This window comes from Hibiscus syriacus, unplaced genomic scaffold (genome assembly GCF_006381635.1).
Source record: "Hibiscus syriacus cultivar Baekdansim isolate YM2019G1 unplaced genomic scaffold, ASM638163v2 tig00117000_pilon, whole genome shotgun sequence".
NCBI lineage: Eukaryota > Viridiplantae > Streptophyta > Magnoliopsida > Malvales > Malvaceae > Hibiscus > Hibiscus syriacus.
This window is the reverse complement of record NW_024063516.1, coordinates 1,902,423-1,923,361: the sequence shown is the minus strand read 5'-3', so window position 1 is coordinate 1,923,361 and position 20,939 is coordinate 1,902,423. Positions and strand designations below refer to the sequence as shown.

Sequence of the window (20,939 nt, the reverse complement as noted above, 5' to 3'; positions counted from 1 at the left end):
TAGCATACAAGTCAAGCAATAGTGCACTTTAACACCATCCACCTTGACAAAACTAAAATGAAGGCTTAGTTTTTTTTCAAAACTACAAGTGCAGATTTCATATGTTACATTGACAAATTTCTTCATTCAACGCAAGGTTTGAGACAAAAACAAGAAATGGCAAAACTTGAAATCTTTCATGTTGCCATTTTCAACAATTTGAGAACTTTTTTAATATGAATTTGAGCTTCAAAAGGCATCAGATATTTTCATTCCATTTAAACTAAACATGCACGCTTTCTCATTTATAAAATACACTCTCATATCATGTTGAGTTCCCTGTCCTGTTTCCTTACAATTTCTGCTGGCGTCTTTCTATTTGTTCTCTCGTTTCTGTTTTCTGGTTTATATACGTTATACAGATACACATATTTCCTTTGAGAAGTACATTATTTTGTTTCTTTTCAAGGACTATGAAGTATGCATAATAGGTACAGTATAGTTGGGCCAACTTATAATGGAAAAAAAAAAATAGAAAAAGCCCACTTAAAGTGGGTTTACACCCTAACAATTAGCAGAAGATTACATGTCTTTGAGAATTCAGACAATGATTGATGAAAGAAATTCATCGCCTAACATGATTGATTTCTTGCTTGGAATTCTCTAATCATTAAGGCCTGATGTGTACTTTTGTCTACTTGCAGTTTGAGTTTGATCAGAGTTTTTTCGACTTTTATGAAGTTGATGGAGAGGAATTCCTGGATTCAACTAACTGGTTTTTCAAGTGCTTTCTGCAAAGCCTGGAGGATATTGAGCTAGCTGGCTTCCAACAGAATTCTTCAGGGTCCCAGTTTTTAGTAAAGTTTATGAAATTTCTGCTCAGAAGAGGAAAAGTGCTCAAGAAAGTAGCCATCTATGAACAGAGTGGCGCTCTTCATAAATCCTGGAAATTTTCCAGACCAAAGATGAAAATGGAATTGGAAAATGCTAAGAGAAACCAGATCATATCGACCCTCTCAAGTTGCATTCTCTTTAATGTAGTATCCGAGTAGATAGGACTTTCAACTTCCTTTTTGTGAATCTGGAACTTAGCACAGTTGGTTCTTTTGATAGGTGATGTTTAGTAGATTCGAAATTCAAATCTGTATCTGCAATCTCTTCACCTGTTACTAGTCAGACCATATCTGCGTAACAAGAAAAGAAGAAAAAAGCTTCCCTTTTTCTTCCAAAGTAAATTACAGATAGGACTTGCGTTTTCTTTGAAGAAATATTTGTTGTTTAGCTTCGACTGTTGAGTTAGAACTTATAAAGTATATAAGCTTTTATGGATAAAAACATTTCTTCCAGTATTTGTTGGACAAAACAGCAAATGTTGAACCTTAGCAATGTGAAATTTGCTTTTTAATTACAAGGAATATGTTTCTATTAGGAACAATAGTATTTGCTTTTAGAAATTGGTCAAAGAAATCAAGAGGTCTATAAACTATGAACTGGGAAGAGACAGGCACTAAGAAACCAGGCAGGCAGGCAGCAGACAGAACTAGCCTGCCATCTGTAGTACTGTTAAAATTATATGTTCCGTCAGAGGCTTATATGGCTTAACAAGTAATTACTTATCAATCGGTAAGGTGTCCCATAGAAGCTTCAAAATTGAATGAGGCCGGTAGTCTGTTCTGTTATCCTCTCGTGACCGTTGCTTGTATTTTTCTTCTCTGTCGGTGTCTTGAAATTAAAATGGAAATTGAATAATTGTCATAAAAAAATAAGTAATTTGATTCTATTATTGTTGTTTTTTATTCCCGTTCGTAACCAAAAAAAGGCTACTACGGAAGTTGGCATATGCTAAAGACGAAAAGAGAATATACCAGCTAATATTTTATTGTACCTACTTTCCCAAGTTTATATCTCATAGCTTACGTGTGTAGCACATTCTACCCACAGTATAAGTTATTTAACAGGGATGGATCGGAAGCGGGTCAAGTAGTCGTCCCCTTAAAATTTAAAATTATTATATATTTTTAAAAAAATTATGTATTTATTATTGAAAATCTGTTTCGCTTCCTAAAATTTTAGTTCGCCCCCTAGAATTTTAGTTTATCACTCTTAAGTTTAAGTTCACCCCATTAACATAAAATTCAGCATACGTCTCTATTACTAAATATATAAATATTTTAAACTTAAAAGGCACGCATAGTAGAGTGTAGAGAACGATGAAACAAATTTATCGGTATCGATTGTGATTGTAAAAAGCATTGAAGAATAACATTTTTGCTATGGTTGAAAATAAATGAAAAGAAAATCTAATTTTAATTAAGAAGATTGATACGATAGGATAAAACTGATAAAACTATCACTTTAAATTGTTTTGATTCGTTTGTTTTACGGAAAATAGATTCCGGAAAATGAATTTCGTAAAAATGATTTACATAAAATGATTTTGATGATATTGTGTAAATCATTTTCACTAATTGATTGATACATTATAATTAGTTTTATAGGAAATTATTTACATAAAATGAATAAAGTTCGGTTCAGTTAATATTTTAAAAAAAATTGGTTCAATTATCGATTAAAGAAAAAAGTTTAGTTTATTTGGTTAATGTTAATTCAATTCGATAGGTTGAATTAACCATTTGAATACCCTTAATTTTAATTAGTATTTTATTAACATACTACTAAATTATTATATTAATATTAAATATATAAATTAATATTACTTATTATTAATAATTTAATAATATTATATTTATAAAAATAATACATAATATGAATTATATTAATAATTTATTATATATGATTAATATCATCTATTATTATAATATATCTGAGTATATATTAATATAATATTAAAAATATAATATTATTAAAATATTAATGAAATATTAAATGTATAAATAATATTTTTTGAGTGCTTATACTCAGAAGTGAAAAGTTAAGAAAATATTTTACGAAAAATCATATAATAAAACAATTTACAGAAAATACAAAAGAACTAGGAAAATGATAAACATAAGGAAAATCAATTAAAACTATCAAACAATGAAAAATGTTTTTCGTAAAACCAATTACAGCTATCAAACATTTTCGGAAAATATTTTCAAGCTATCAAACACAGGAAAATGAGGAAAACATTTTCCGAAAATCAAAACTTTCTGGAAATCATTTTACAGTGTTTGGATGATGTTGTGAAATTCATTTTCCACTGATTGATAATTTTTAAAAAATTATTTATTATAAATATAAAATACAATTAATAATATTATTTATTAACAAAATAATAATAATATTTTTAAAATATTAGAATAATTGATTTAATATTATTTATGTCAATATTATTATTAAGGGTAAAGTATAGTAATGGTCACTGAACATTTCTGAAGCTTGCATTTAGGTCCCCCAACATTTAAAACTTGCAATACAGTCCCCCAACATTTATTCCGTTTGCAATATGGTCCCCCAACTTAAACCACAGTTAGAAAATTAGGATAAATTATATAAATGGTCATTGAACTTTTCAGTCACTTGAATTTAGGTCCCCCAACTTTTAAAACTTGCAAAACAGTCATCAATTTCATTCTAAACCCCAATTTCCAAGTAATTCAATTTTATTCTAAACCCTAAATTCCAAAATACTTAAATTAAATTCAATTATGTCAAATTTATTATTATTTAATTTCATCTTATTTCATGTGATACGTATTTTTTATATAAATATAATAGTATAATTTTTATCTGTTGAAGAAATTTTTTAATTAAAAAAAGTAGTTAGGATATAGAAGAGGTTGAAAATAATTCGAATTTTAAATTTATAAAATGTTATTTTGACGTATAAATAAAAGTGTAAACTACTCGGTTGACAACTTAACTATCTAGCCCCTTTTACTTTTGTCATCGATCTTTTAAATTTATCAATCATACCACATAATTATTTAACTGTTTCAACTAAGCCACTAGTCGTTACCAATTGATAAAAATGATGTGGCAGTTAAAAGGAATTGGTATTATTATACATTCAGTCTTTATTATTTATATAATCAATTTGGTCCTAAATTAAATAAAATTTAATAAATTAATCATTTAATTAGGATCTGACATGTGTTAGCACATGATCATGACACGTGTCATTGGTGACACATGTTACCACCTAAATATTTATATATGCTATCAATTTGGTCCTAAATTAAATAAAATTTAATAATTAATCATTTAATCAGGATCTGACATGTGTTAACACATGATCATGATATGTGTTATGGTGACACATGTCACCTCCTAATTAGAAGAAAATTAAGTTACAAAGAAGTAAAATTTGGGTCTTGGGCAAACTCAAACCTGAGTCACGCAAATGAAAGATACAGGTGGAGCCACTAAGCTAACACCATCGTTTGTGTTAAGAGATATACAATAATACATATACTAATAGTATGATCAATGCCAGAAAAAAAAAAGAATATAATGTAAAATGGAAATAATGAGATTTGAACTTCGGCAAAAAATTTGAAAGCAATAAATGATGGGAAAATATTATATTTTTACAATAAAAAATATTATATTTGATAATTGTTTGATAGATTTAATATATTTTTTAAATATTAGTTGATACAATATTTTAAAAGAATAAATTTAAGATTTATATATTTTTAAACTAAATTTAATAATTATATTTTTCATATTTATAATTCATGATTATATATAATCTTAAGTTGAGTATTTCTAATATAATTAATAATTTTAATTTCTTATTAAAAATAAATATTCAAAAAATATAAATGATTCATACATTATATGAATATATTTTTTATTTATACATCTAAATATAAATATACATTTATATAAATATATTTTTATTCGTTGTGTCTGTGCCTTGAACTCTTTCTTCAAGCCTATATTACCTTAAATTGAAGTATTTTAGAATTTAGGGTTTAGAATAAAATTGAATTACTTTGGAAATTGGGGTTTAGAATGAAATTGATGACTGTTTTGCAAGTTTTAAAAGTTGGGGGACCTAAATTCAAGTGACTGAAAAGTTCAATGACCGTTTATATAATTTATCCTAATTTTCTAACTGTGGTTTAAGTTGGGGGACCATATTGCAAACGGAATAAATGTTGGGGGACTATATTGCAAGTTTTAAATGTTGGGGGACCTAAATGCAAGCTTCAGAAATGTTCAGTGACCATTACTATACTTTACCCTATTATTAAAATATTATATCTACAATTTTTTTTGGTGAAAACGGTATTATTAGAAAAAATCATACATAAAAAGGATTGTGGATATCTCGTTGAAAACCTCTCTAATCCTAATTGCCTAATTGGAGGAAAAGAGTACATCCGAATCCTTAAAGAATCAAATACAATCGACACAAAACAAATCAACTAGACAATCCAGCATCGTTAATCTGCAGTAAATTCATGACGTCCTGTGAAGGCCTTTCCATATAGTGAACCCCAAGATGATTATCAATCGTCAAACTAGTCAAACAGTCCGCTACCCCATTACCATGACGTGAGATATTACAGAATCGGACACCCCAATTTCGTTGTACCATAACATGAATATCTGTTAGAATGGACATATTTCCTTGTTCGATTCTATCCAGTTGAAGAAGCCGAAATACCTCAAGGCTATCCACTTCTGGCTCAATCCTACGAAAGCCCCGTTCCCAAGCCGTTAACATTCCGATAAAAACTCCCCAAAGTTCCACTTCAATCACCAAACAAATACCAATGAGAATAATATATTATTAATTATATTAATTATTTATTAAAATATTAATATTATTAAAATATTAAAAATAATAATATTATATTATATATGAAAAAACATATATTAAATATTTGACAATTCAATAATATTATTTTTATGAAATTAATAAATAATATATATTATTAAGCTAAGGTTATTACAAAGTAGTATCTGTTCTAAATACTCTCAACCATTTGACAATGAATGCACAATCACCCTACTGCAGCCGCTGATGCTCGAAACCCGTGACCTTTAGGAACAATAACGATTCCTTTAACCACTGAAGTAAGTTGATTCGTGCAATTTATTATATATTATTAAAAATAAAAGAATAATATTATATATTAAAAATAATATAATTATAAAAATAAAATATTACATTATATTATTAAAATTGTCAATAAATATAATTTAATAATTAATATTTTATTAAAATGATATTAAAATAATATATTAATATCATATATATAAAATAATAATATTTTTAGTGTTTATGCTTTGAAGTTAAAAGTTCATAAAATGACTTATGAAAAATCAGATAGTAAGTCATTTTCCAGAAAATACAAGGAAATTCAGTTGACAAGGAAATTAATTACATTGATCATCTGTTTTCCACCAACTAAACACTGAAAATGAGAAAAATATTTTATGAAAAACCAATTACAGGTAACCAAACAGACTCTTAATGATCTTGTGCTTTGATTGACCACAAAATCAAAGCATGATGTTTACATTGAAATGTTTTAAAGTTGAGTGTTAAAATCAATTTTAAAATTAAAGTTCAGTGACATCTTATTAAACGGTTCCTTTTCTATATTTTATTGACGTGGACTTTGCCTATTGGAACACACAAAGGTTCTATTTTATTTGATATGAAGTGGAAGTCATAAAGTTCTTTCCAAGCGATCGAATTTTCTGGCCATTATAAATTACCAGTAGTGCAAGCCTCCGTAAACAGAACTCACCAACTTTGGCAATTCCTGCTTTGGCCGTCGCCAATCAACTGTTCAATTTTCTATTGTAAGCTTCCAGATATTCTTTTGCTTTTTTTTATTTTTCTTTTAATATTTTGTCAATATTTACAAAATATAGATCCTATTAATATTTTTTCGTTTAGTTTCAATTACATTTTTTTCCTTTTAATTTGCAGCAATTCGTAAGTGCTTCCTTCGCTTTTAGCGGCAGTGTTTCGAGATAAATTTGTGGTTGCTGAAACATCGATGGCCAAAACTTTGAAAAAGTTGGTTTCATGCGTTATCCTTGATCTAGATGGTACACTTCTTAACACTGGTAAGCTTTCGTTCTTCGTATTGCTTTGAAATTTTGTTCTTTATCTTGCTTCTTTTACAGTTAGAAACCTGTTATTGGTTCTGCTCTGATTATGGATCCAATTTTTAAAAGATTTGATATTGCTTTCTTGATGTTATTCAAAGAAATTAGAATATTGATTTATATAGTAACGATTTGTTGTTTTTAATTAAACGACAGATGGTGTAGTCAGTGAGGTTTTAAAGGGATTTTTGCCCAAGTATGGGAAACAATGGGACGGAAGAGAAGCTCAAAAAATAATAGGAAAAACACCATTGGAAGCTGCTGCAGCTGTTGTGGAAGAATATGGACTTTCTTGTGGAAAGGATGAATTTCTTTCTGAACTCTATCCAGTATTCTCTGCCCAGTAAGTCAAGCTTTATGTTATTGTTGTTACTTGTTAGCAGGGCCGCGGCAGGGTTTTCGGGGGCCCTGTACAAATTCGTATAAAGGGGCCCTTATTTTATAGATATATTCGATTTTGGGATAATAATAGTGACGTTTTCTTGATAAACGTCGCAATAAATCCATTGCATTTTATCGCCGCAATAATAGTGGCGTTTTTGAAAAACGTCGCAATAGATCCATCTATAGTGGCGTTTATTGGTAAAACGCCACTATATATATATTTTTTTGGGGCCCTTATTTGGGGGGCCTGCACGGTCGCGCAGTTTGCGCCACTCCAACCACAGCCCTGCTTGTTAGATGCTGAAGCAACTGGAATTATCACAATGCTAAGGCTCTTATTTACGCACTTTGTAATTGTAGGTTGTGGAACATTAAACCTCTCCCAGGTGCAATCGGCTGCCTAGTCCTGAAATGTGAGTGAGTATATGGTCTGATATTCTGTTAAATATATTTTATCTAATTTGAATATAAAATTCTAACTTCTTTTTAGCTTTGTCCAAGTATAACTCTTGATTTCATATTAAAGATTCTTGGAAGCTGCTAAAAGGCTAAACAGAGAACCTTCAAGCTGCCTAGTCATTGAAGATTCTATGTAAGTGAGCTCTGCTTTTATTTAAGTATCTGTTTAATATGTTTTCTCATTTGATAATGCACAATTTGTTACATTTCCTCTTTAGTAATAACTGAGTTCAATTTTTTTTAACCCGGATTATGCTCTGAAGATTTATTATGTTTCTTGAAACAATTCCTCAACCTTTTATGTACTAATTGTTCCTTGAAATAATTCATCTGGCTACTTGCACAAATATCAAAATATTCATGATTATAGCTTCTTCTTCTTCTTTCCGTACGAGAAGTTATAACTGTAATTAGTTTATGTAGAGGACTTGGCGAAATGAGATAGACAGACAAAATTAACGCTAGCCCTCTTATGTCTCTACTAAATTTGGCAATAAGGGACATTTGAGCTAGCCTTCAGCATTGCCAGAATGCTTCTTTTGTCCTGACATATGATCTTACAATGTTGAGATATTCTGTTGTTTTTGTGAATTAGCATAGATTTTTTAAATCATTACTCAATTACTTGACAGATTTTTTTCTGATACTTGGAATTGGCAATGTCAGACCAGGTGTTACTGCTGGTAAGGTTGCTGGAATGGAAGTGGTTGCTGTGCCATATGTTCCAAAACAAACCGAACTTTACACCCCCGTAGCAGATGAAGTGATAAACTCTGTGCTTGATTTGCAACCTGAAAAGTGGGGCCTACCTCCATTTTAAGATTGTAAACCTCTGGACTCCATCTTCTTCTTAATGTGATTAGTAACCTTGACTTAGTAAAACTATGCTCATATGGATACGATGATGTGATGGCAGGGATAGAGGGAACTTTGCCTACAGAACTTTGGTATATTGGCGGTCCCGTCATTAAGGTTTTTGGTCGTGGCTCAAAAGTACTTGGAATCCCTACAGGTTTGTAATACGCTGTTCTTCTTTGTTAACCTAGTATTTATTTTGAAATTATCTAGGCCTTTGAATATTTATTAGGTAAGAATCTTTGAGCTATTTTGATTTGATGTAACATCAAGAGTATTAGAAGTTTATTCATATTTCATTACTTATTTCTTCTGTTTTGCTTGATAACCTATTTTCTTTCATTTCTTATTTTCAGCCATTTGTCAACGGAAGGTCATTCGAGTCTCCTTTCAGAGCATCCTTCAGGGGTATATTTTGGTTGGGCTGGATTATCTACAAGAGGAGTTTATAAAATGGTCATGAGTGTTGGTTGGAACCCAAATTTTAACAATACTGAAAAGATTATAGTGAGTGCAATAATAACTTGGTTGATAACTGATGCAGGTCTTATTCTTAACAATGATTTATAATGGTTTGTAACTCTTTATTTACGAAACATGATTCATGCTGCAGGAGCCATGGTTGCTTCATGAATTTAACGGGATTTCTATGGAGAGGAATTGCGTCTTGTCATAGATGGCTATATACGACCCGAGGTGATGATTCAAATTAGTTAGCATTCTTTCGCTGTTTTCCCCCCCTCCCCGGTTGTACATCTGTGGCTTTTGCTAACGATTTTTTCATGCTAATCAGATTAATTTCCCATCGCTTGAAAGCCTGATAGCGAAGATTCACGAGGACAGAATCAAAGCACAAGGATGATCCATATCTAAATAGTTCTTTGCACGGTGAAAGCAGCCATGCATGATCTACCTGATTTTCAGGTTTCATTTGAAAAGAAACTAATTTGTGAAATTAGTTTTACTTTCTTTCACGACACATGTCAACCCTTACAAGCACATTGGGCATCTGTTGTGTAACACCCCAACCCGTACTCGACCCAGATACGAGTCGGAGATGTCACATTACCTTTTTAAAACCTTTATTCTTGCAAAAATATCGAAACATTTGAACTTATATTAAGAAAAAAATACGATCATATATTGTTTAATTGTGTTTGGTATAAAATTTTGAGACAAAAACGTATTTATGAATAGTAAAATACGGTATGAACAGTACCTACTACAGTACTTTCGGCAAAATACTTATAAATTCGTATAACATCTCTATTTACATATAAACTTTACAAAACTTAATCATATGATTTTACAAAACCGATTAAAACATATCGGATTTAAACCTTTATTTACATGCCAATCACTATCATTGTTACAAAATACATTTTATACATTTATTTTCTGATCTGATCTTTGGAAAAGAGAAACTGACCTGTCTTGCATAACTTTTACCAATCTTCCTCTTCTCGAAACCTACGCGTGAAACAATCACATGCTAAGTCGTTGACTTAGTGAGGCATACAAAACATAAACTATAACCATCTATCATTTCATATAAACAAAAGGTATACATATGCCAATATTATTATCATATCATATAAAAACATATATCATTAACATGCTTTTCAATACTCATATTATTGTTATTAATTCCTTGTGATCATATAAGCATGTGTTGAACATTTCTATACATATCTTAGAACACATAACATCCTATAATCCATGCAATACCGTTCATATCACCACAAGCATATGCATCTTATATATTGTATTTGTTATTGTCTCTTTATTAGCCCATGGTACACTGGTGAGAACTGAAGGTATGTGAGTACACTGAGGTTGTGCACAAATACTATCACCACAGCTCATATAAATTGCACCGAAGTGCCACGTAGAATTTGTCCCGAAGAACCGCGTAGAAATGCACCGAAGTGCCACGTAGAATTGCACCGTAGTGCCATATAAGATTGTCCATAAGGACCACATATAAATTCCTTAAGAATCATATACATATACCAAGGATCAAGTAAGTGTCTCAAAAGACCTCATACATGCTCCAAAGAATACATATACGTCCCGAAGGACCACGTAGAATTTGTCCCGAAGGACCGCATAGACCCTCTACTCTTGGCATGCCAACTATACCTATAGCTCTCGTATCATATAACATGGGCATTATTCTTATGCTTCATATATTCATGTACTCATATCATTGCTCTTATGATCACATATCACATGTGCATATAATCACGTAGTTTACTTTCATGTCACTTTTTATATGAATTTATATTCATATGTCACATAGCCCGTATCACTTTGCATGGATTCACATAAACATATATATCATTTGATTCATGTCTTATTCTTATATCATCATATATACTTCATCTATGTTTCATCACCTAACCTCATATCATATAGCATGCTTTATTTTCTTATGTTCACATGACATATAATGCATACAAATTATATTTACATATGCCTTTACTCACAAATTCATATATCATACAAATCATGTCATCTCTTGTTCTCATATGCTTCACATGCATCACGTATATCATATATCACATATCAGTTCATATAATCAAGTATACATTTCATGTCATTCACATCCTTATAATCAATACTCCATACACTATAACTATTGGAAATAGACTTATCACAAGTCCAATTTCTTATAATCTTATAAACTAAAATGCACTCATAAAAATCATATAACATTTTAGAAGTCACTTCTTACCATAGTAACTCCGTCATTGGCTCATCGCAAGCTAATATTTTTCGATCGCATAAGTACAATTAAATTGCACTCACCTTAGCCTTGCTTTGATTCGATCATAATCCTTTGATTATTCCGGAACTTGTTTAGGCTCAATATCAACATAAATATATCATTTCAAAACAACTATCAGAAGCCTAAACTTTAAACTTGATGTTAATAACTTAAACCGGTTTAATGAATCAAATTCCATTTTTCATTTAGGGGGAATCTGTTCCCCCTGCACAATCTGGAAATTTCGTTTAAACCCAGAAAATCACTGTTCATGGCCGAAAATTTACTATAACAACTTAAATTCTTCATGTTTCATTCACTTTTTTATTCTTAACTCAAATATACATACTTAAACTAATTTATATCCATTTATTTCATCTTAAACCTCAAAATTCTATTCTCCATATAGAAATCAATAATCATACCAAATTTTTCATGTTATCCAAACTTAGTTCTAACACTTCTAACTTCTTATTCTCATATATGACAAGTCAAATTCAACTTAAAATTCAACTTATCAATTCTATTCCAAGATTTCATTCAAGAACTCAAAATCTTTAATCTCTCATATACCTTTCATCTTATTGTTTTAGAATAAATTAAGCTTTCCTTAAGCTTCATTATCATATAGTGATCAAAACCCAACCATTAATTCAACAAATAATCAACAAAAATATAAACTCACCTTTGCCTAGTCTTCCACGGTTGGAGAAGAAGAAAGGAGGAAGAAGATGAAATGTTTTCATCTTCACACGTTTTTATCTCTTATTAAAGGGATAAAAATATCTTTCATGAAAAATGACCATTTTGCCCTTTAATTCTTTGGATAATTACTATAAACTTTCAAGAAATATCCCCAAATAAATCATTGAACTATTCAACTATTTTACTTTAATCACCAAATTCTAAAAATTTATGATTTGGTCACTAACCCGTAATTTGGGATGTTACAAATCTCCCCTCCTTTTTAAGAAAATTTGTCCTCGAATTTTTATTGCACACATTGATAAGAACATATCTTTTAATACTCTCATGTTGTTTCCTTTATTCACTCTTTCCTTCATTTAGTTCTTCCACTAATTTTTTTTCTTTCCATCTACTATCGTTCATCATATAAATAGTAACCAGTAACCTCATCCATTTCTATCTTTTCTCTCCTTTGATTCTGCATTTTCCTTTGATCTTTTGAAAATTCCATAAAATATCACTCATCACGTAAACAGTAACATTCAATCCTTACTACTCAATATTATGAATCGATTGATTTTCTTCATCATTCTTTAATTACTTTACACCTTAAACCAAATCTTTACTCATTCCTAAATTCTTGTATGTATTACAATACACAAAATCTTTTCATATAATCTCATGTATTTGTTCAAATAATAATCACCTTTTTATAACAAAAAGTATTAACTTTAAATCTTCCTCAAACATAATTAAACATATACCTTACGGAATCAAACAATCCTTCACATTACCTTACACGTTTCTCGTGTTTCTATACCTAACTTATCATCTAAACTTTCATATAACCTTTATCACATTTGATCCTTTATACTTCATCATTTCCTTTCCTTATTCCTTTATTCCTTCAAAGCAAAATCTCCTTATACTCAGATCATATCTTTTTATTCATGTTTACATACTCTTTTCCTATCACTTATGTTCATCTCTAATCATTGATATTTACCACATATAACTTTGATAATCAGCTTTACTTATATATAATCTTATTCTTCACCATTTCTTATACCTGTATTTTTTTTCTTTAAAGCTCCCTTTAAAACTTGTAAATAATCTTCTCGTTGCCTTCATCATATTTATATGATCCAAATACATAACCATATTCAGAACCATATCATACTTGATTAATTCACTTTATCTTTTCTTCCAATCTTATAACTCTATCACCTTTACTCTTACAGCTAGTTAATAACAACTGTTCATTCTAGGGCAAAAACCCTAATCAATTAATCATATATTTATTTGGCATATATTTGTTTTTCAATCAGAATTATCTCAACCACAGTTTACTTAACTTTTCAAATCCACCTTTATTCTCGTGCACCATGAAATTTCTTTGTTCACTCTCAACATTTCAACGTCTTCCATCTTATAAAATAATCATCGACGTACTTATTTCTTGAACTTTTCCCGAAACAATATTCACATCAATGAATCTTCCATTATTCTCATTATAACATTTGTTTACCATATTTTAGTTCAACCGTATAGCGACTACATTATTCCATCTAACTTTTCCACTTTAGGATAGTGGAGATCCTCTAATATTATTCGGTTGTATATTAAATATTTTTTTGAACACAATGCTCAACTTTTTAATCTAGGGTACAACCCTTATCAACTTGATCATATAAATTCTTTTCCATCAAAATTTCCCTCGTCGATATCTTATTCAACTTTTCAAACTCGGACTCTTATTCACACATAATATTATTCCTCCATTTCAAAATCCAACGTTATAACTTCCTTTATCTTATAAATTGTTCACCGATATACTCATTCTCATATTTTTCTATTACTCTTTATATTCTCTTGAACATTAAAATCCTTATCTCCTTCACTACATCACATTACATAATTAAAGTATACATTGTATTCGAATCCACTTCATATTTGGTTATCATAACTTAACAATCTCTTATACTTCCCATACATTTCCATCACATAATTTTGTTAGCCATTGCTAACTTTTTCCATTTATAATACAAATCCCTTATCATATCCCCACTCTTGCTTATACCCAATACTATTTACATGTCTACTATTCCTTTTTATATATCACTTCTTCAATAAATCTTTCGTGCTATCATAAACTTCACTTCATTACTTTAATTCTTTCATTACCTTTTCTATTATGCTTTTACATTCCTTTCATATCATTTATACTTTTCCTTCTTTATTCCTTTTTAACTTTCTATCAATCTTTATTTCCGTCAAACATACAAATCATTTATCTTTAATACATTCTCTATCAAATTACTTTATTATTCAACTTATTTCTTTCAATAGAAATATAAACCTTTATCAAACTATCCATATATATATTCTTTCCAATCAAAATAATCCATTCGATATTTCCATCACTTATCAAACCTTCATTCTCATTCGTCCATAATACAATTCATTTGGTTCGAATTCAACCATTTCCTTTACCTTTGTCTTATACATAACTAATCCATATCATATCTTCATGCTCCCATGTTTTTTTTATATCACATATATTTATCCTTAACTATCACCCCTTATCACATTTTCATGACTTTGATAGCCAACTTTACTTGCACAAAACCTTATTCTTTATCATTCTTATTCTTATGTTTTCTCCACTTGTTTCAAAAATCACCATATTTCAATATTCATCTAATCCATTTAAAATACTTTTTCTGCTTCGATTTACATAACCTCTGATAGAGCTTTTAACCCAATTCACAAGGGTTGTCTTTAACCCTGACTTATCATCAATTAACTCTTTGTTTAATCTTTCAAGATCAAACCTACTACTGGAGTTTGTCGAACTCTCATCTGATTTGATTCTCTAATGGAGAATACAACTAATTCATGTCTGGTTTAAAGTTGAAAACCATAATCTTTACCTTTCTTTGATGGTGCTTAATTCTATGAAGCACTAATTCTCTTAATCATCTGAGTTTTAACACAATCAACAATTTCTTTAAATGAGAACAATTTCAAAACCAGTAAAACTCTTTTAATTTAAGGCACAAGCCTTAAACAATTAATCATATGTATCCCTCTTAATCAGAATCAACTCAACAATAAATCTGTTTAACTTATTAAACTTATACTCATACACAATGCAATTTTCCTGGGTTCAAACTCAGGCATTATAATTTCCCTTTAGGGGGGAATCGATTCCCTCATGACATTCTGGAAATTTTTGTTCGTTTGAAGGGGTATCGGTTCCCTACTTGAATGGGTACCGATTCCCCTAGCCCATAAATCATATTTTTAGCTCGAAAATCACTTCATTTTCAGCTAAACACTTCATACTCCTCCCCCATTAATATTCCTAACTTTCATACACATACTTAAACTCATTTCTACTCCATAATCACTTCTTTAAACTCAAAATTCTATCATTTACATGGCATTCAAGAATCACACTAAATTTCCAACATGTTCTACAAACAATAATCACATCACTTGATCTTTTAACATTCTTATGGTGACATTTTTATACCATAATCTAGCTTACCCACTTAGTAACGAAACTATTCAATTTAACTTCTTCACTTTGGAGAAATGAACACTTTCTCACATTATCTTCCTATCATTTAATCAAATGTCTATAACAATAGAACATTTCTCGAATTCACCCTTGAACTCGAGTGTTCTCAACTCTTTTCAATACATTCCTTCTATGCAATATATAAGTATAAAATTAAAAACACATCATAATATCATTCAACATCATGAAACATTCTCTAATCTTGTACAGGCACTCCCTGAGGTTTTTCGCTCTTCTCCCTGCCTGGCCAGGGCAGGTGAATGCTATTACCTTCAGTCTATTGCCTTGTGCTTCACTTTAGAAGCTCTCATTATCATACATATAATATAACATAGCATTTTAATTCTATTAGAAATACAGTACACTCCTTACCCTATCAGATTAGAAAAATTTTCACTTTGTGTTGGCATGTATACTTTTTAAAACACTTTTAACTTCGTTTTTAGCCTAGAATCGGCTAAACCGTAGCTCTGATACCATTAAATGTAACACCTCAACCCGTACCCGACCCAGATACGAGTCGGAGATGTCACATTACCTTTTTAAAACCTTTATTCTTGCAAAATATCAAAACATTTGAACTTATATTAAGAAAAAAATACGATCATATATTGTTCAATTGTGTTTGGTATAAAATTTTGAGACAAAAATGTATTTATGAATAGTAAAATACGGTATGAACAGTACCTACTATAGTACTTTCGGCAAAATACTTATAAATTCGTATAACATCTCTATTTACATATAAACTTTACAAAACTTAATCATATGATTTTACAAAACCGATTAAAACATATCGGATTTAAACCTTTATTTACATGCCAACCACTATCATTGTTACAAAATACATTTTATACATTTATTTTCTGATCTGATCTTTGGAAAGGAGAAACTGACCTGTCTTGCATAACTTTTACCAATCTTCCTCTTCTCGAAACCTACGCGTGAAACAATCACACGCTAAGTCGTTGACTTAGTGAGGCATACAAAACATAAACTATAACCATCTATCATTTCATATAAACAAAAGGTATACATATGCCAATATTATCATATCATATAAAAACATATATCATTAACATGCTTTTCAATACTCATATTATTGTTACTAATTCCTTGTGATCATATAAGCATGTGTTGAACATTTCTATACATATCTTAGAACACATAACATCCTATAATCCATGCAATACCGTTCATATCACCACAAGCATATGCATCTTATATATTGTATTTGTTATTGTCTCTTTATTAGCCCATGGTACACTGGTGAGAACTGAAGGTATGTGAGTACACTGAGGTTGTGCACAAATGTTGTCACCACAGCTCATATAAATTGCACCGAAGTGCCACGTAGAATTTGTCCCGAAGGACCGTGTAGAAATGCACCGAAGTGCCACGTAGAATTACACCGTAGTGCCATATAAGATTGTCCATAAGGACCACATATAAATTCCTTAAGAATCATATACATATACCAAGGATCAAGTAAGTGTCTCAAAAGACCTCATACATGCTCCAAAGAATACATATACGTCCCGAAGGACCACGTAGAATTTGTCCCGAAGGACCGCGTAGACCCTCTACTCTTGGCATGCCAACTATACATATAGCTCTCGTATCATATAAAATGGGCATTATTCTTATGCTTCATATATTCATGTACTCATATCATTACTCTTATGATCAATATCACATGTGCATATAATCACGTAGTTTACTTTCATGTCACTTTTCATATGAATTTATATTCATATGTCACATAGCTCGTATCACTTTGCATGGATTCACATAAACATATATATCATTTGATTCATGTCTTATTCTTATATCATCATATATACTTCATCTATGTTTCATCACCTAACCTCATATCATATAACATGATTTATTTTCTTATGTTCACATGACATATAATGCATACAAATTATATTTACATATGCCTTTACTCACAAATTCATATATCATACAAATCATGTCATCTCTTGTTCTCATATGCTTCACATGCATCACGTATATCATATAGCACATATCAGTTCATATAATCAAGTATATATTTCATGTCATTCACATCCTTATAATCAATACTCCATACACTATAACTATTGGAAATAGACTTATCACAAGTCCAATTTCTTATAATCTTATAAACTAAAATGCACTCATAAAAATCATATAACATTTTAGGAGTCACTTCTTACCATAGTAACTCCGTCATTGGCTCATCGCAAGCCAATATTTTCCGATCGCATAAGTACAATTAAATTGCACTCACCTTAGCCTTGCTTTGATTCGATCCTAATCCTTTGATTATTCCGGAACTTGTTTAGGCTCAATATCAACATAAATATATCATTTCAAAACAACTATCAGAAGCCTAAACTTTAAACTTGATGTTAATAACTTAAACCGATTTAATGAATCAAATTCCATTTTTCATTTAGGGGGAATCTGTTCCCCCTGCACAATCTGGAAATTTCGTTTAAACCCAGAAAATCATTGTTCATGGCCGAAAATTCACTATAACAACTTAAATTCTTCATGTTTCATTCACTTTTCTATCATAACTCAAATATACATACTTAAACTAATTTATATCTATTTATTTCATCTTAAACCTCAAAATTCTATTCTCCATATAAAAATCAATAATCATACCAAATTTTTCATGTTATCCAAACTTAGTTCTAACACTTCTAACTTCTTATTCTCATAGATGACAAGTCAAATTCAACTTAAAATTCAACTTATCAATTCTATTCCAAGATTTCATTCAAGAACTCAAAATCTTTAATCTCTCCTATACCTTTCATCTTATTGTTTTAGAATAAATTAAGCTTTCCTTAAGCTTAATTATCATCTAGTGATCAAAACCCAACCATTAATTCAACAAATAATCAACAAAAATAGAAACTCACCTTTGCCTAGTCTTCCACGGTTGGAGAAGAAGAAAGGAGGAAGAAGATGAAATGTTTTCATCTTCACACGTTTTTTATCTCTTATTAAAGGGATAAAAATATCTTTCATGACAAATGACCATTTTGCCCTTTAATTCTTTGGATAATTACTATAAACTTTCAAGAAATATCCCCAAATAAATCATTGAACTATTCAACTATTTTACTTTAATCACCAAATTCTAAAAATTTACGATTTGGTCACTAACCCGTAATTTGGGATGTTACATGTTGTGTCATCTTGTCATATGAAAATGTCATTTCCTCGCTTGTATTTTTATATAATACATTTTCTTCTACATCATTCATGTCTTCATATCAATGGAAAATCTAAATATTCTACTCTTAATAATCTTAAAAATTAAATTAACCTTTTACTTATTTGAGCTTATATATATATATATATATATATATATATATATATATTTTATATAATCACTGATATCCTACCTATTGACCGATTTATAGTAGATTTAAATTATAGTTTGATTGCCACATTTTTTTCTAGTTGTCTCTCTGGAGATGGAGTGTCATTCATGTTCAAAAATTTCGCGACCATTTTCTCTTGACATAGATTTAGATAACCTCAGTCATCAAAATCCTTGGTAACCGAGCAATGAGCACTGTCTTCCTTGTCCATAACATCGCCAATCGTTCCAAGTTTGCACTTGAAGTGATCCAAAGGATTTTTTTCCGATAGGGCAAATAGTTTTATTAATTAGTACAATAAGGCATATTGAAGTTTATTTTGATATCTATTCGTTAATAAAAAATATTTTTTTATTCAAATTTTTTACCCTAATATGATAAAATTTAATTAAAAAAATATATTTTATTAGAAATCGTCACTTCGACGTGATGAGTTTGAATAAAAAAAATTATTTGGACAAACTCGTCACCTAGATGTGACATATTCTTTGAACACTGTAACAAATGCCATAAATCTCAAAATAAACTTCTATAATTAGGAATGACAAATGGGTGGGGCAGTTGCGGATACCCCTCCCCCATCCCTATACCCACCTAATATTTTCATATCCACCACCTACTCACTACCCACGATGGGTAAAATTTTTAAATCAACACCTGCCCACGAAAATACATTCCCAAATCCACCCCCACCCTAGCCACCCAACTGGATACCCACCACCAATTTCATATCCATCTATACCTGCCCGTACCCGTCCATACCCGTCAATTTGAGATAGGAGAAAAAACGACGTTCAATTCTAAAAATGTTTATACCTTAACATTAGGTTAAATTACAAGTCATGTTCAATAAAATCTTAAGATTTACATAATAGTCTCTAAAATTATACCTAAATTCATAATTATTCAAAATTTATATGGTGAGTAGTTAGTGGTCGGGCGGATGTGGGGCAGGTGGATACGTGGGGTGGGTCGAGTGGATGCGGGGGGCGGGTGGATACGGGGGACGGGCGGATGCGAGGCGAGTAAGGTCTCAAACCCATCATCTACTCACTACCCACGACGAGTATGACTTTTTAAATCCATACATGCCCACTACCTACTAAACTTATACCCATCCCCACCTCAATTGGAGTAGGTACGGTGCGAGACCAACGAAATTATACTCATTTGCCATCTTTATTCTATATGTTTTATTGGGCTAATTAATAAAATTATTTGCCCTATTAGGCCAAAACGTCAAACCATGACGGACACCGTTGGGCTCACCATTAAATTGGGTTCTTAACAAGGCTTCAACACCCATATCTGCCTCGTCTTTTGGGTTTGAGTTCATCGCTTGGGATGTCGCTTGATAGTTAACCGAAAATTAACAATTAGGTATGTGGCCTTGCAATAACATTTCAATTCCCAATTTTTAGAGGATATTGATAATCTCTATAGCACGTGGATAAGAAGAAAGAACCAATTTGGTGTCCCCCATGGTGTATTTCTTCTATAACCCCATGGACAAGAAGCAATAGAAATCAATATTAAACATATGCAGTAAAAGAAAATTTTAAATTTATGAATAGAACCTGAAATTCCTTCTTATGTTATGTCAAAATAAATAGACATCAAATTGCAATTTTCTGTGTAGTACAGGGATTATTATGACACTTTTACCCTGACAAGTCCTAACAAATTTTAATATGTCAATAAAATGAAAAAAAGGGAAAATGTCGTAACGAAAATGCAATAACATTAAAGTTAA

At 30.5% G+C, this 20,939-nt stretch overlaps 1 long non-coding RNA gene and 1 pseudogene across 1 annotated transcript; one reads left to right on the top strand and one right to left on the bottom strand.

Moving 5' to 3' along the window:
- Window positions 1-914: 914 nt before the first annotated feature.
- LOC120194638 lies at window positions 915-20,856 on the bottom strand. Its single transcript, XR_005522987.1, has 3 exons — window positions 20,846-20,856; window positions 18,389-18,398; window positions 915-1,044 (listed from the first exon to the last, which is right to left on the bottom strand). It is a non-coding gene; the product is annotated as an uncharacterized LOC120194638 (long non-coding RNA).
- On the top strand, window positions 6,707-9,758 carry LOC120194637 (annotated as a pseudogene).
- Window positions 20,857-20,939: the final 83 nt, after the last annotated feature.